Source organism: Sminthopsis crassicaudata, chromosome 2 (assembly GCF_048593235.1).
Source record: "Sminthopsis crassicaudata isolate SCR6 chromosome 2, ASM4859323v1, whole genome shotgun sequence".
NCBI classification, from domain to species: Eukaryota; Metazoa; Chordata; class Mammalia; order Dasyuromorphia; family Dasyuridae; genus Sminthopsis; species Sminthopsis crassicaudata.
The window spans coordinates 429858865-429873032 of NC_133618.1; the positions used below are offsets into that span (position 1 = coordinate 429858865).

General features: G+C 32.4%; 1 long non-coding RNA gene across 1 annotated transcript in view; it reads left to right on the forward strand.

The window, feature by feature from the left end:
- The window catches only part of LOC141557035 (uncharacterized), a 49246-nt gene extending 36470 nt beyond the window's left edge, over positions 1 to 12776 (forward strand). The window contains exon 3 of the long non-coding RNA XR_012486691.1: positions 12521 to 12776. This is a non-coding gene — a long non-coding RNA (uncharacterized LOC141557035). The remainder of the gene's footprint in view (positions 1 to 12520) is intronic.
- Positions 12777 to 14168: the final 1392 nt, after the last annotated feature.

Below are 14168 nucleotides of genomic sequence, written 5' to 3' on the forward strand. Positions count from 1 at the left end.
TCCCAATTTGTTACTTCCCTTCTAATTGTTTGCATTTAGTATTGTTTGTACAGAAACTTTTTAGTTTGATGTAATCAAAGTCTTCTATTTTGAGATCAATAATGATCTCTAGTTCTTCTCTAGTCATAAATTCCTTCCTCCTCCACAGGTCTGAGAGGTAGATTATCCTCTGTTCTTCTAATCTATTTATGATCTCATTCTTTATGCCTCCTAAATCATGGACCCATTTTGATCTTATCTTGGTATATGGTGTTAAGTGTGGATCCATATTTAATTTCTGCCATACTAATTTCCAGTTTTCCCAACAGTTTTTTTCAAATAATGCATTTTTATCCCTAATGTTGCTGTCTTTGGGTTTATCAAACACTAGATTGCTATAGTTGTACCCCTTTTTGTCCTTTGTACTTAATCTGTTCATCTGATCGACCGGTCTGTTTCTTAGCCACTACCAAATGGTTTTGGTGACAGCTGCTATATAATATAGTTTTAGATTAGGTGTACCTAGACCACCTTCATCTGACCTTTTTTTCATTAATTCCCTTGAAATTCTCGACCTTTTATTTTTCCATATGAACTTTGTTGTTATTTTTTCTAGGTCACCAAAATAGTTTCTTGGGAGTCTGATTGGTATAGCACTAAATAAATAGATTAGTTTGGGGAGTATTGTCATCTTTATTATATTCACTAGGCCTAGAAGCAGATTTAAATAGTAATAAATTTTATCTTATATTTTAAAACTCTGCCTTGCCTGTTTTTCCTTATCCTGACTTCTAAGGATAAGCAAAGTAGATTTAATTCCTTAGTGAAAGAACAGCTCTTCAAAAACAGAAAAAGAGAGACCAGATCACTTTGCCCCACTACTAGCTCTCTGTAAAGATTTTTCTTTGCTAATTTAACATTTCAATCAGTTCAATTCTTTCAGCTGATAATTAAATAGCACAACTTTGAGTTGACTTCTATCCTAGTCACCCTCTCCTAAGCACACTCTAATTTAGCCATTTCAGTATTAAAAGGTGGGTCGGGAATTGAACCCAATTTGTTGGATATTGTCTGAACACAACAGCAAATAGTGGAATTTTTACCTACCTTGTTCCTGATATTGCTTCAAGAATGTGAGGGGAAATAAGTACATTAAATGTACTATTGGTAAAGTTGTGAGCTAGTTCAACTAATGTCAAGAACAATTTGAAACTATGCCCAAAGGGCCACTAAACTAATGCATATCTTTTGACCTGGCAACACCACTACAACCATTGTATCCCAAGAAGAACAAAGACAGAGAAAGGATCTACATTACAAAAATAATTATGCCATCCCTTTTTATGTTGGCAAAATTAGAAGTTGAAGAGATATCCATTAATTGGGGAATTCTGAATAAGTTGTGGTATGCAACTGTGATGGAAGACTACTGTATTATAAGAAATGAAGAACAAGATGGTTTCAGAAAAATCCTAGAAGACCTATATGAACTGCTGCTGCAAAGTGAATTGAGCAGAATCATGTAAATGTAGTGCACATAAATTGCATTGTTGTATTGATGATCAACTGTAAAAGATCAACTGTATTCTGATCAATACAATAATTCAAGATAATTCCAGTGAAAATGTTATTGGCCTCCAAAGCAAGAACCGATTAATTCAATAAAAAAATTTTAGCCTTCTTCATTTTTATTTTTTGTAAATGGCTAATATAGAAATATGAATCATGTCCCTTTTATAATTGATAAAATAGTCCTTACCCTCTCAATATATGAGGGAGGGAATCAAAAGAGAGAGAGAATTTGAAACAAAAAAAAGTTTAAAAAATGTTCAAAACAAGTAAAAATTTTAAAAAGAATTGGAATTTGAAATTGAGGGGATCCCCAGCAATTGGGGAATGGATAAATGAATTGTGCTATGGAATTATGATTAAATACTTTGATCTATAAGAAATGATACCTAAAGAATCCTCCATTAGCTCATGCAAAATGAAATGAATTGTGTTTGAAGTAAGAGCAATGTTGTAGAATGATCAATTGAATGATTTCACTATTCTCAGCAATACAATGATCCAAGACTATTCTTAAGGACATATGATGAAAAATACTATTCACACTCAGAAAAAGAACTGATTGCATCAGAATAGAGATTGAAGCATACCTTTTTTAAACTTTATTTTTCTTGAGTTTTTTTGGTTTTTTTATTTGTTTGTTGTTTTGTTTTGGTTTGGTTTTGGCGAGGGGCAGGAATCTGTTTCCTTTCACAACATCACTTTTATAGAAATCTTTTGCATAACTTCACATGAGCCTTCTCAATGGGAAGGGTGAGGAGGGAGGAAGAGAAACAATCTGGAACTCAAATTTTTAAAAAGAAATGTAAAAAAATGTTTTACATGTAACTAGGAAAAATAAAATATTAAAAAATTCCAAAAAAAGATACCACTTTAAAACTTCAGTGTGTCTGTGATCTGAAATGATACATGCCACAATCCAGCCATTCATTCTATTATATATGATTCCTGTTCATGTTCTTCCCATAATTGCTCCTTAGAAGGTTTTACTCAATATTCTAGAGACATTCTTCTGGTTCTCAATATTATGTAGATATCAGTGCAGAACACAGACTATGTATTAGATATCCCTCACCTTTGCACATAACCAGCCCATCTCTATTACCTGACATATCTTTTTAATTATATTTATAATACATGTTACTGTGTACTTTTATTGCTGAATTCACTATCGCCTTTTTTCATTCGATCTAGAATTTAGATTTTTTTTCTTTTCAATATATATGCATAGATAATTTTTCAACATTAACCCTTGCAAAATCTTGTGTTCCCAAATTTCCCTCTCTTCCCTAGATGGCAAGTAATCCAATATCACCATTGACTTTTTGGTGATCTGATATTTAAATTATTTGTAATCTGTGGTATTTAATAGGTCATAGCAATGTACCATCATAAGAAAGATAGTCACATTAAAAAGGTACTTTTTTGTTTGTTTCAGGGAAAAGTCAGGGATTATTGAAAGAACTGTACAACTTCTAAAATGTCATTCAATTTGTCTTCTGCCTCCTTATTCCAGTTAGAGCCCAGGTATACTCTTTGTCAAGACTAGATAGATAGCTAGAAAAATAGCTAGCTAGCTAGATAGATAGCTATAATAAATATCAATAGCTATATTCTATATCTATATATGAAAACAACAGTAACAAACATTAGGCTGGAAAGGATCTTAGAAATTCCCTCATTTTGGAAAAGAGCAAACTGAGACTCAGAAATCCATTCATCCAACCAAAGTCAATGTCAGATAGATAAAAAAGTATTTATTAAGTAATTGCTATGTGTCAAGTACTGCATTAATTTCTAAGGACACGTGCACACACACACACACACATACACACACACACACACACACACACACACACACACACACACACACACAGATTATCTTTGCTCTCAAAGAGCTCACAATCTAATGGGAAAGACAACATGATAGCAATTGTTAAAAAAATATGTAGAAGCCAGATGTGTGTATGTGTAGGAGATAATCAACATAGAGATCACTAGCAACAAAAAAAAGTTATTAAAAAAAAAAAAAGCTTTTTTGTGGAAGGCAGGGTTTTAATGGGGAATTGAAGGAAGAATCACAGGATGCCAGGAATAAGGAAGGAGAGAATTCCAGGCATTGAGGACAGCCAAAAAAAAAAGTCTATAAGATGGAAGATGCAGCAATTTGTATGATTTAGACTCTAGATTTAGAGGTAGAAGGAACCTTAAAGGTCATTTTACACATGAGGAAATTGAGATTCAGAGAAGCTAATTTGCTTCATTTCCTCATCTGTAAATTGGGCAATAATAGCACCTTTCTCACAAGATTGTAGTGAAGATCAAATGAAATAGTTATAAAGCAGTTTAAACCTTTGAAGTGCTATTTAAAAAGTAGTCATTATTATTTAAATCCAATAATACATAATTCCATGAAAGATCTAATGTAGAATTAAAGATCCTCAATGACAGATGATAGTTTTAACTTCTGGCCTTGTAGTCCCAAGAATAGGATAGTGTGTGTTACTTAGCAAATGCTTAATAAAAAAAAATGATTATTTGATTTGTTGATGCCATTTTCAGAGTGATGCTATGCAGAGTCACCAAATTTGATATAAGAATGATGCTCCACTACGTAGAATTCCCAATTCCTCTAATTTTGTCTGCCTGCATTTTGGATTTCCTTCACAGGCTAATTGTACACTATTTCAAAGTCCAATTCTTTTTGTACAGCAAAACAACTGTTTGGACATGTATACATATATTGTATTTAATTTATACTCTAACATATTTAACATGTATAGGTCAACCTGCCATCTGGGGAGGGGGAAAGGGGGGGAAAATTAGAACAAAAGATTTGGCAATTGTCAATGTTGTAAAATTATCCATGCATATATCTGGTAAATAAAAACTATTAAAATATATTAAAAAAAAAGAATGATGATCCAGATTACTAGTTATGTGGCTTTAGGTGAGTATTTTCTTTTTCTGGATTCAGTTGCCTTGCCCATGATGCAAGGTCCCTGCTGAAAGATCTCAAAAAAAATGATAATTGGAAATTTATTCCAGTCTCTTTCTCTCTTGATGACTTAAACACTTTTTTCTCTAGGCCTTAGATATCTTAATTTGGTACTTTCATGCTGTTTTCTTTTTTTCTAAAAAAAAAGTATTTTTAAAGTGTTTTTAGATGATGTACATATAAGTCCTATCTTCTACTAAAATATGATCTAGTTGTGCAAATGAAAAATAAGTTACTTTTTAAACAAATAAAAATAATTTCACTAATATTTTTCCAGTGCTTTCCCTCTTTTATATATTTTCCATGTACCTTGTATATAGTTTGCTTTTTATACATATATTTACATGTTTCCCGCATTACATTGGAAGTTTCTTGAGGGCAGGGACTATCTTTTTACCTTTTTGTATTTTCTGTGCTTAGCATAGCCACTAGAACATAATAGGTGCTGAATAAATAATTATATTTTTACCCAATACTTTAAAGTAAAGGGAGGAGGAAATGATATAAATTTATATAGTATAGATAATAGATACAGAGAGATTGCCTACTATGTTCCAAGAACCATAGTAACACTTTTTTCAAATATTATTTCATTTGATTCTCATAGCAATCCCCATTTTGTAATTAAAACAGAGTTTAAGCCATTTGCCCAGGTTCACATAACTAGCAATTTTCTGAGCTAGATTTGAACTTAGGTCTTCCAGATTCCAGGCTCTGCTCTCTATCCACTACACTACCAATTCCTGTTTTAGCAAAAACATTGCTTTGAATGTGAATAAATTAATTAATAACAAGCATTCATAAAGCACTTATTGTGGTTCCAGGAATTGTGCTAGAAGCTATAGGTATAATGACCAAAAAAAAAAGTAAATCACCAAAAACTTGTATTTTTAAAAACCTAATAAATAATGAGAATACATGTTAAGAAATCACTAATATAATGTGCAAAACTTGACTCTCTAGAGTATATTTTATGAGGATATGTTTGAAAACTCCATTTTAATAAGACACAATTTTTAAACATAAAATAATAAGAATTAATAAAAAGGAAATTATATTCAGGAATCTGAATATGGGCTATCCCTGAAAGACTTATTACAAATTATATGTTTATATATATATATGCACGCAAATATATGCTATTACTAAGTTGTTTTTCAGCCATTTTAGATTCACCATGATCCTATTTGGGGTTTTCTTGGCAAAGATACTAGAGTGGTTTGCCTTTTTTCTCTCCAGGCATACAGAATATAGTTGTATTTTATATTCTAAATATTTGTTTAGATTTTTAGTGTAAAGCTTAAACATATAAGATATTTATATTTAAAGGATATGCAAACACATTCATTTATGTATATAGATATGTTTTAGGATATACATATATGTTATATGTAATATATATGTTAATATACATGTATGTGTATGCATTCAGGTTTTATTCAGTCATAAACACACAAAAAATGTCCCAAAATTTGTGCAGTTTTTAACTTTTCAGTTTTAAGTTCTAAAAACTTAAAACTACATTGAAATTTTAGAACATCCTATAGCACACATGGATACATAAAATAGTATGCCGTAATAAACAGAAAGCTGATCCCAAAGTCAGAAAGACTTGAAACATTGAGTTGGACAACTCACTTAACCTCTCAATGATTCTAGTCAACTCTATAAGACTAGAAGTTACAGAGAAGGATGTCAACCTGCAATGGTAGAGGGAGTCTCTTCATCTAGAAATTCCTTATATACCAATGAAATCACGAGTCCAACCCCTACCTGCTATTTCTGTATATATGTATATATATATGTGCATGTGTGTGGATATTATATATATATGTATATATATATATGTGTGTGTGTATATATATATATATATATATACATATATGTCTGTATGCATAAGTGTGTTGTGTATACATGTATTTAAAAGACATGGCTCAGTGAAAAACAATACTATTTGCAGGGAAACATGAGTTTTGTTCAAATTTCAGTACAATTTATAATTGGATCAACAGTAATTATAGATTATTTTCTTTGTAATTTACAAGACATATTGTTGTATCTTCAAATATAGGTCAATCTCATGTTTAGTCTTTTGAAAAATATCAAATTTTATAGGATCATAGAATTACAATTTGAAAGGAACTTGGGAGTGGAAAAGAAGCTACTCTTGAGCCTGTATAATTTATACAATTGTCTTAGCAATACAGTTAGCTTTGATTCTAGAAAGTAAATTGGCTTGTTCATGGGCCACACATTACTTCAGCTCTTCCATTTGACATGTGAGAAATTAGAGACCCAGGGAAGAAAATTTACTTCCTTCCCAATCCTCCTTAATGTTAGAGCCTTCCCTCTGGTGATTGTCTCCAATGTATCCAGCATGTAGCTTGTTTGTATAGAGTTGTTTAGATATTGTATTTCCTATCAGATTGTGAACTCCTTGAGGGCAGGGAACATGCTTGTCTTCATAATCCCAGAATTTAGCACTTTGTTTGCCATTTAATAGGAGCTAAATAAATGCTTGTTCACTTGATTTTTCCCAGTTCATACTGGTAATGTGTAGCAAAGTAAATATCCAGTGTTCTTTCCAGAACACCACAGTGTCTTCCTCATAGAGCTATAATTTCCTAAGTTGTGCTATATGACTACCAGTCAAGTACACCTTGAGTATTCTATATAAGTTATTTGTACCTTTTATGATTATTAGAGTTATCTCTTCAAATGCAGAATCATCTAGGTGACAGGGCAGATAGAGTATCAGATATGTGGCAGGAAGACCTGGGTTCAACTCTATTCTCAAACACTTGCTAGCTGTATGACTTTGGACAATTAACCCTGTTTACCTCAATTTCTCATCTGTAAAATAAGCTGGAGATGGAAATGGCAAACCACTCCAGTATCTTTGTCAAGAAAACTCCAAATGAGGTTATGAAGAATCAGGCGCAAATGAAATGACTGAATAAGAACAACACCCTTCAAATGAACTAGAAAAGCCACATTTCTGACTTCAATCTCATTTGGGATAATGCAGGAGTTCCATATTCCTGTCCTGCTGTTATTAGCAACATAGAATTCTGGCAGCAGATTCATCCTCTAGCACTAAATGACCCTAAGTGCAGGTTATAAGCAAGTCTGAAGGTATCTTACAAGTGAATTAGTCAGCTGGATTCCTTATTCCTCACTGAGAGAGCTTTGCCTGGCAGAACCTGGAGGGAAAAATGCCTTCAAAAGATGAAGACCATATCTGTACAGAGTCAAAAACTATACTGGCAGATTAATAGAAATTTCCCCTGTGGTGTTCATTTGCAGCTTAGCAGAAAATAAACAGCAGTGTGTTCATTAAATGTGTATCTTTCAGACTGAGCTAGTCATTATCATAATTACAGTCAACATGTCCACAAAGCCAAATTCATTTGACCTAAAAAATGCCATCTCAGAAAATTGCAGGGACTTTGAGGGTGATTTAAACATGCATTTACAATAACATTTTACCCTATTAATTCTTTGAACTACTTGAAAGACACCTATCTTTAAACATTAGGACAAAATGACAGATCCAGATCACTGTTAAAAGCTGCTCTGCCATTTCCTTCTTAACTTAAAGTAAAGTTTCATAGGATTTCCAGCTGAAAGAACTCTCAGAGATATTCAGCTTCAAATCCCATATTTTTACAAAGAAGGAAACTAAGATCCAGAAAAAAATAAGACTTACATAGATAATAATTAGAAGAGCTTAGTCTTTTGACCCCAAATGTAGTGCTCTTTCTACTATTACCTCTGATATAAGGAGGGGATTACCAGGATACCATTACCTCTAACATTGCCTTCCAAAATCCACATTGTTGTTAAAAGACAATATCTCACTAGATTACCCTCCCTGCTCCAAATCCTTCTGTGGCTCCCTATTATCTCTAGGACAAAATAAAAACTCCTCATTTGGCATTATAAGCCCTTTATAAGTTTCCAAGATGTCTCTCTAGAAATTTCATATACATGATGTTCTAATCAAAACATCCTACTTGCTATTCTCTAAAAGCAACATCCCAACTTCTACCACTATGTATTTATCTTTGTCTTTGTTTTCATACCTTGAATTAGATCAAAGGATATGCATAGTTTGATAGCCCTTTCAGTAGAGTTCCAAATTGCTCTACAGAATTGTTGATCTGTTTACAATTCCATCAACAAGGTATTAGTGTCCCTTTTTTTCCCACATCCCCTCCAGAATTCATCATTATCTTTTCTTGTCATCTTAGCCAATCTAAGAGGAGTGTAGTGATATCTCAAAATTGTCTTAATTTGAATTTCTCTGACCAATAGTGATTTGAAGCACCTTTTCATAGGATTAGAAATAGTTTCAATTTCTTCATCTGAAAATTATCTGTTCATATCCTTTAACCGTTTATCAGTTGGAGAATGGCTTGATGTCTTATAAATTTTAATCACTTCTCTATATAATTTGGAAATGAGGCCTTTATTAGAACCTTTGAATGTAAAAAGGTTTTCCCAGTTTAAGCAATACCATCTTTAGATAAAACATAATCTGGATGAATTTCAAAAGATATTTAGAAGAATTTTAAATGATACATACTTTTTTCTGTGACTCGACTCAAGCCCAGTGACTCTTTCTTCAATTCCACTCTCTACTCCCCAAAAGGACTTAAAGAGAACAATAATATGTGCTTTCAAAATTTTGAAGAGCTGGCAAAGAGGTAGAAAGAGAGCACCAGACTCATTATGGTTGAGACAAAAGCAAGTTAGTGACAGGAGCAAAACATATTTCTGTCCAATGATAAAAAGTTTATATTTCTGTCAAGACTTAGAAAGTTCAAAGAAATTCAGAGCTGTTTCAGCATAGAATGGACTGCCTTTAGAAGTAATGGGTTCCCTATCAAAGGAGATTTTTCCAATAAAGATGGAAATCTCTTTTAAGGGATATGACAGAAGGAATTACTATTCAGGTTTGGCCTAGACCATAGAGCAGGGCTTCTTAAACTTTTTCCACTGGTAATCCTTTTCACCCATGAAATTTGTATGTGACCCTTATGGGATTAAAGAAGCTGGAGGTCTACATGACATCTGATTTCTATTCCAGTTCAGAGATTATGCAACTTGGGACTGTCTTTCTGTATTTCTTACTTGCCCAACCCATGTTCCCAGGATCTGAGTTTTTAGGACTTTTTTCTAATGGGTTAATTATTTTGTATGCTTGTTTCTCACAAATATAGATAACCTCATATTTTCAAAAAGTTGAATCTACTTGATAGTGGTTAATTTCCCATGTACACGAGCTATAACATTTAAATAAAACAGATAAACCTGTCTTTTAACATGCTCCCAACTTCCCTAAGATTACATAGCCAGGCCAAAGGCAATATCAAAGGTCAACAGATTTATCAAAACACAAGAGAGCACTGTACCACAGAGATCCTGACACTCTTTACCCCAAATCATACCTTCCAATAAATTGCCCAGTTCCATCAATAATTTCCTAACAGAAATTATCTAAATCTAACAGAATTTATCAGAAATCTCCTAACAGAGAGATATGGAGAATTAAGGCAACAACAAAAAAGAAAATTCTGGAGGAAATGAATTATTTTTGTTAGGAGTAAATCCTTCTCTCAGATGGGAATCACAAATATTAAAAATGCAAGGAATCTAAGGGATTCAGCTGATCAAGTCATGAAGCTTGCTATATAAGCTGCCTTTGCAACTTTCAATGACGCAAGAGGATCAGCAACACACAAGTGATGAACAGATAAGCAACAGGGTTTTGGCCATTATAATGAGTATGGCATTTTCTCATATACTTGTGCTCATCATGTCAATATGCTTCATAAGGATTCCAAGGAGAAAAGTGTGTGGCAAATTTCATATCATCATTTTACAGGAAATGATAGTTAATCAAAGATGAATAAATCTTTAAGGTAATTAAGGAATCCAAGACCATATGCAGTTTCTGCCCAAGTTATCTAGAGTAATGGTATCAAAGAAATTGAAACAAGGGTCATTAATCTATACTTAAGGATCCCTTTGAGCAACATATTGACTTTATTTCAAAATATAATAATATCTATGCATTATTGTATTTTTGTTTATTTTGTTAAACATTTCCCAAACCATTTAAATTGGTTCAGATCCCAAAAAAAACATTGTGGGCAACATATTTGACATCTTTGAACTAGAGAGTCACACCACCAGTTTGGAAGAAATAATCCAAAGTATTTTGGACTCTAGGAAAACAGGTGGACAACTGTGGAAGCAGAATGTTTCATACACTGATAGAAATAATTACATATTGCTTGACTTTCTTTAATTGGTCTTCTCTGATATATGAGAGGATTCAGTGCTAGAAGAAAAAAGAGATTATACAAAAATGACTTTAATATAAATAGATCAATGTAGGCTTTTCCATTTACTAGCTGTTTGTCCTTGGATAACTTAACCTCTCAGCCTTAGTTTCCTGATCTCTAAATAAAGATAATTACAATTACTGTATTATGGTGATATTAATTACTCCATATGCAAAATATCTCAAAATGTTTTAGAGTAATTTTAAACTATTGAAAGTTAAAAGGGAACTAAGACTTTTGGGACATCTTGCATAAAATCTACATCTCAGCTGTGAGAATTAAAAAATAATCAGTCAGCAAACATTTATTAAACTGTATTGCTATATAAAACATATACTTAATATAAAATACTTTATGAACTTGAACTGTTATAAAAAATGCCAATTGTTGTTTTTGTTATAGAGTCTCCAAGATTGAGATCTAGGCTACACAATATGGGAGAATTTTATTATTTCCATGACCTATCTTATATACAGGGGTTTACTGGAGTTGTTACCTGTTTCTTCAAGCTGATCATAAAATTTTCATTGAGAATATTTACACCTTAGAAATTGTCAATAACTTCAAATTACAATTTGATTTACTGTTTTGTTGATTACTATATTTATGAAAATGTTAATAATGTAGATTAAACTTAAAAGTGAGTGTACCTGCCTTTTTTTTTTCTATTGAAATTTGTTGTCCAATATTTATTAGTATGTGCCCGTATTGCTCTTTGTGTGTTTATCGATTGAGATCGGCAGAAATACAGAGAACTTGGGGAATACATCATCATAATGGAGGCAAATAATAATAACAGTAATAAAATAGTCACAATAATTTAATGCTAATAAAATAGCATTTACATAGTACTTTAAGATTTGCCAAGCATTTTACATTCATTTTACATTCATTTCATTTTACATTTAAGGAAAAAGCCAGTGAAAAGGCCATAATAAAAACTCAGATCTCCTGACTCTTAAGCTTCTTGCTTGCATAAGTTCTTCCCAATTTTCCTGTTATTTTAGCCAACAGTTTAGATTTTCTCATCTGCTTCACTATGAAAATGAAAAAAAAAAAACCTTCTCAAAAAAGGTGGGGGAAAAACTTATCTTAAATTAAATGTTTATATTTGTAATGTGTTTTACTTAGATTTAGCATTAATAAGGCAGAGCAATGAGTAGTTAAAGGTTAAATGAAAGTCATGCTATAATTTTGCTTTTGGGGCTGCAAATTAAGTTCTTTAGAAGTTCCTTTCAATGAAATTAACATTTACTAAGATACATTTTATCTATCAATCCAACATGCCAAGAGAGAAAATTATAGTATCTTTGATATTTTGTTGAATCCTGCAATTGTTTGATATAATTTCTAGATATGTCATTTACCTTGTGCTATTCACCAAATCATTTAGCTGGGTTTATAATTTTAGTACAAAAAGAAATGGGTGAATTTTTAACTTCATTTCTCAATTAGAAGATGACATCATTCTGTAGCATTTTATTTGCCACAATATGCAACTTCACATTGAAAAAGCAACTCAGCTTTAGTGCAGCAAAGTTTTCAGAAAAAGAAATATGATTTAAAGAAAAACCATGATGCTTTCTGTGTGCTAACTGAAGATATGTTTATTCTCTTCTAGTGCCCAGGAAGACAAATTGGGGAATTTGAAAAGACACCATCTGTTGTGTGATGTTCAGAATAGTAGACTTAATCCTTTAGTTGTTAGCCCAGCCTCCACTTCATCTACTGGTCAGTCAACACCATTCCTCTGGGGGAAAAAATTGACTTTTTAACAAGGTCAGACAGTTTCAGTAGCACCAAGGGACATATTCTACCAGGGGGCACTTGATAAATCCAATGTATTCTTGCAAAGAATAAAAACATCCTGCATCCAGCTACCTATGTATTTAATTGTATCTCAAAATCATAGAATGTTTAGACTGGAAAGAAAGCTTAGAGCATGGAACATAGAATATTACATCTCTGCTTCATCTATTCTAACTAGAACAGCAAATCACTTCCACTTTTTGAATCTCAGTTTCTTCAATTGTAAAATGAGAACAATACCTGAACTGTTTAGCCCAAGAGATTATCATGAGGACTATAAAATCTTAAAGCAGATTATTTTTAATGTAATTTAAGCAATTGGCATTTTTTCAAGGAGGAATTCCTTCTTTCTCAAATTAACTATCATTTTTACCATATATATTTTGTACATACAAGACTGTTTACATGTTGTCTCCTCATTAGAATTCAGTTCCTTGAGGTGAGGGTTGTGCTTTTGTTTATTTGTTTTTGTTTTATTCAAACCTTCCATGTTTCATACAGGTTTTTTTAACTGACTGGGAAGGGAGATAAGCAGAGGTTATAAGGGGGGGGCTGAAAATGAAATTCAGCTTCTGTGGTTCCAAGTCGACAAATTACACAATGACTTTGAACAACAGATCTCAACACCAAAGAGCCATGCTCTGAATAGTTGTTGGCTATTTGACTTTTTTAAAATACTGTGTGCCAGTGTAAGTAGTATTATACAATGAGTTACTTAAAAGCAGAGACTAGGTTGCATGTTGTAGGGCAGAGGATTAACTATCTAGAGTTGAAATGTCAGAAGTCATTTGATACATCCCCTTCATTTTACAGATGAGGAAACAGGTTAAGTGGCTTACCACTTTGTTACCAGAGCAATAATCTGGATTTGAACCCAGATTCTTTGACTCCTGAGTCAATGCTTTTTTTCTCCATTGTAACACATTCTCATTTAATAGATCCTTGCTGAAATCAATTGGGTTGATAAATAGAAAATAATCTTAAATAACCTTTCAAGACTATTAAATCATAACCAGAACCTAAAAAAAGTATTCCTTTCCAAAAGCTCTTAAGCCCCCAAAACTCTTCCTTTTCAAAGATACAAAATAAAGGCAAAGTTAAGATGCCTAAAACTGAAAGCATGAAGATATTTTTGAAATCACACATTTTTTTTTGCTGAACATCCTCATGTGTTTAACAGTAGCTCAATATCTAACATAAGATATTTACATGTTAAATGCCCCATATACTTATCAAAACAATAACTCTGGTTTCTCTAGTGCCTTAGAGTTTACCAAGAAGCACTTTTCTCACAACAATCCTATGATAAAAAAAACTTCAATAAATATGTGCCCATTTTATATATGAAGAAACTAAAACTCTCAGAAGTTAAATATTTCCTACCCCAAGTCACATGATAAGTAAATGCCAACACTAAGATGCAAAAGTTGGCTCCAAATCCAGTGCCCTTTCCCCATACA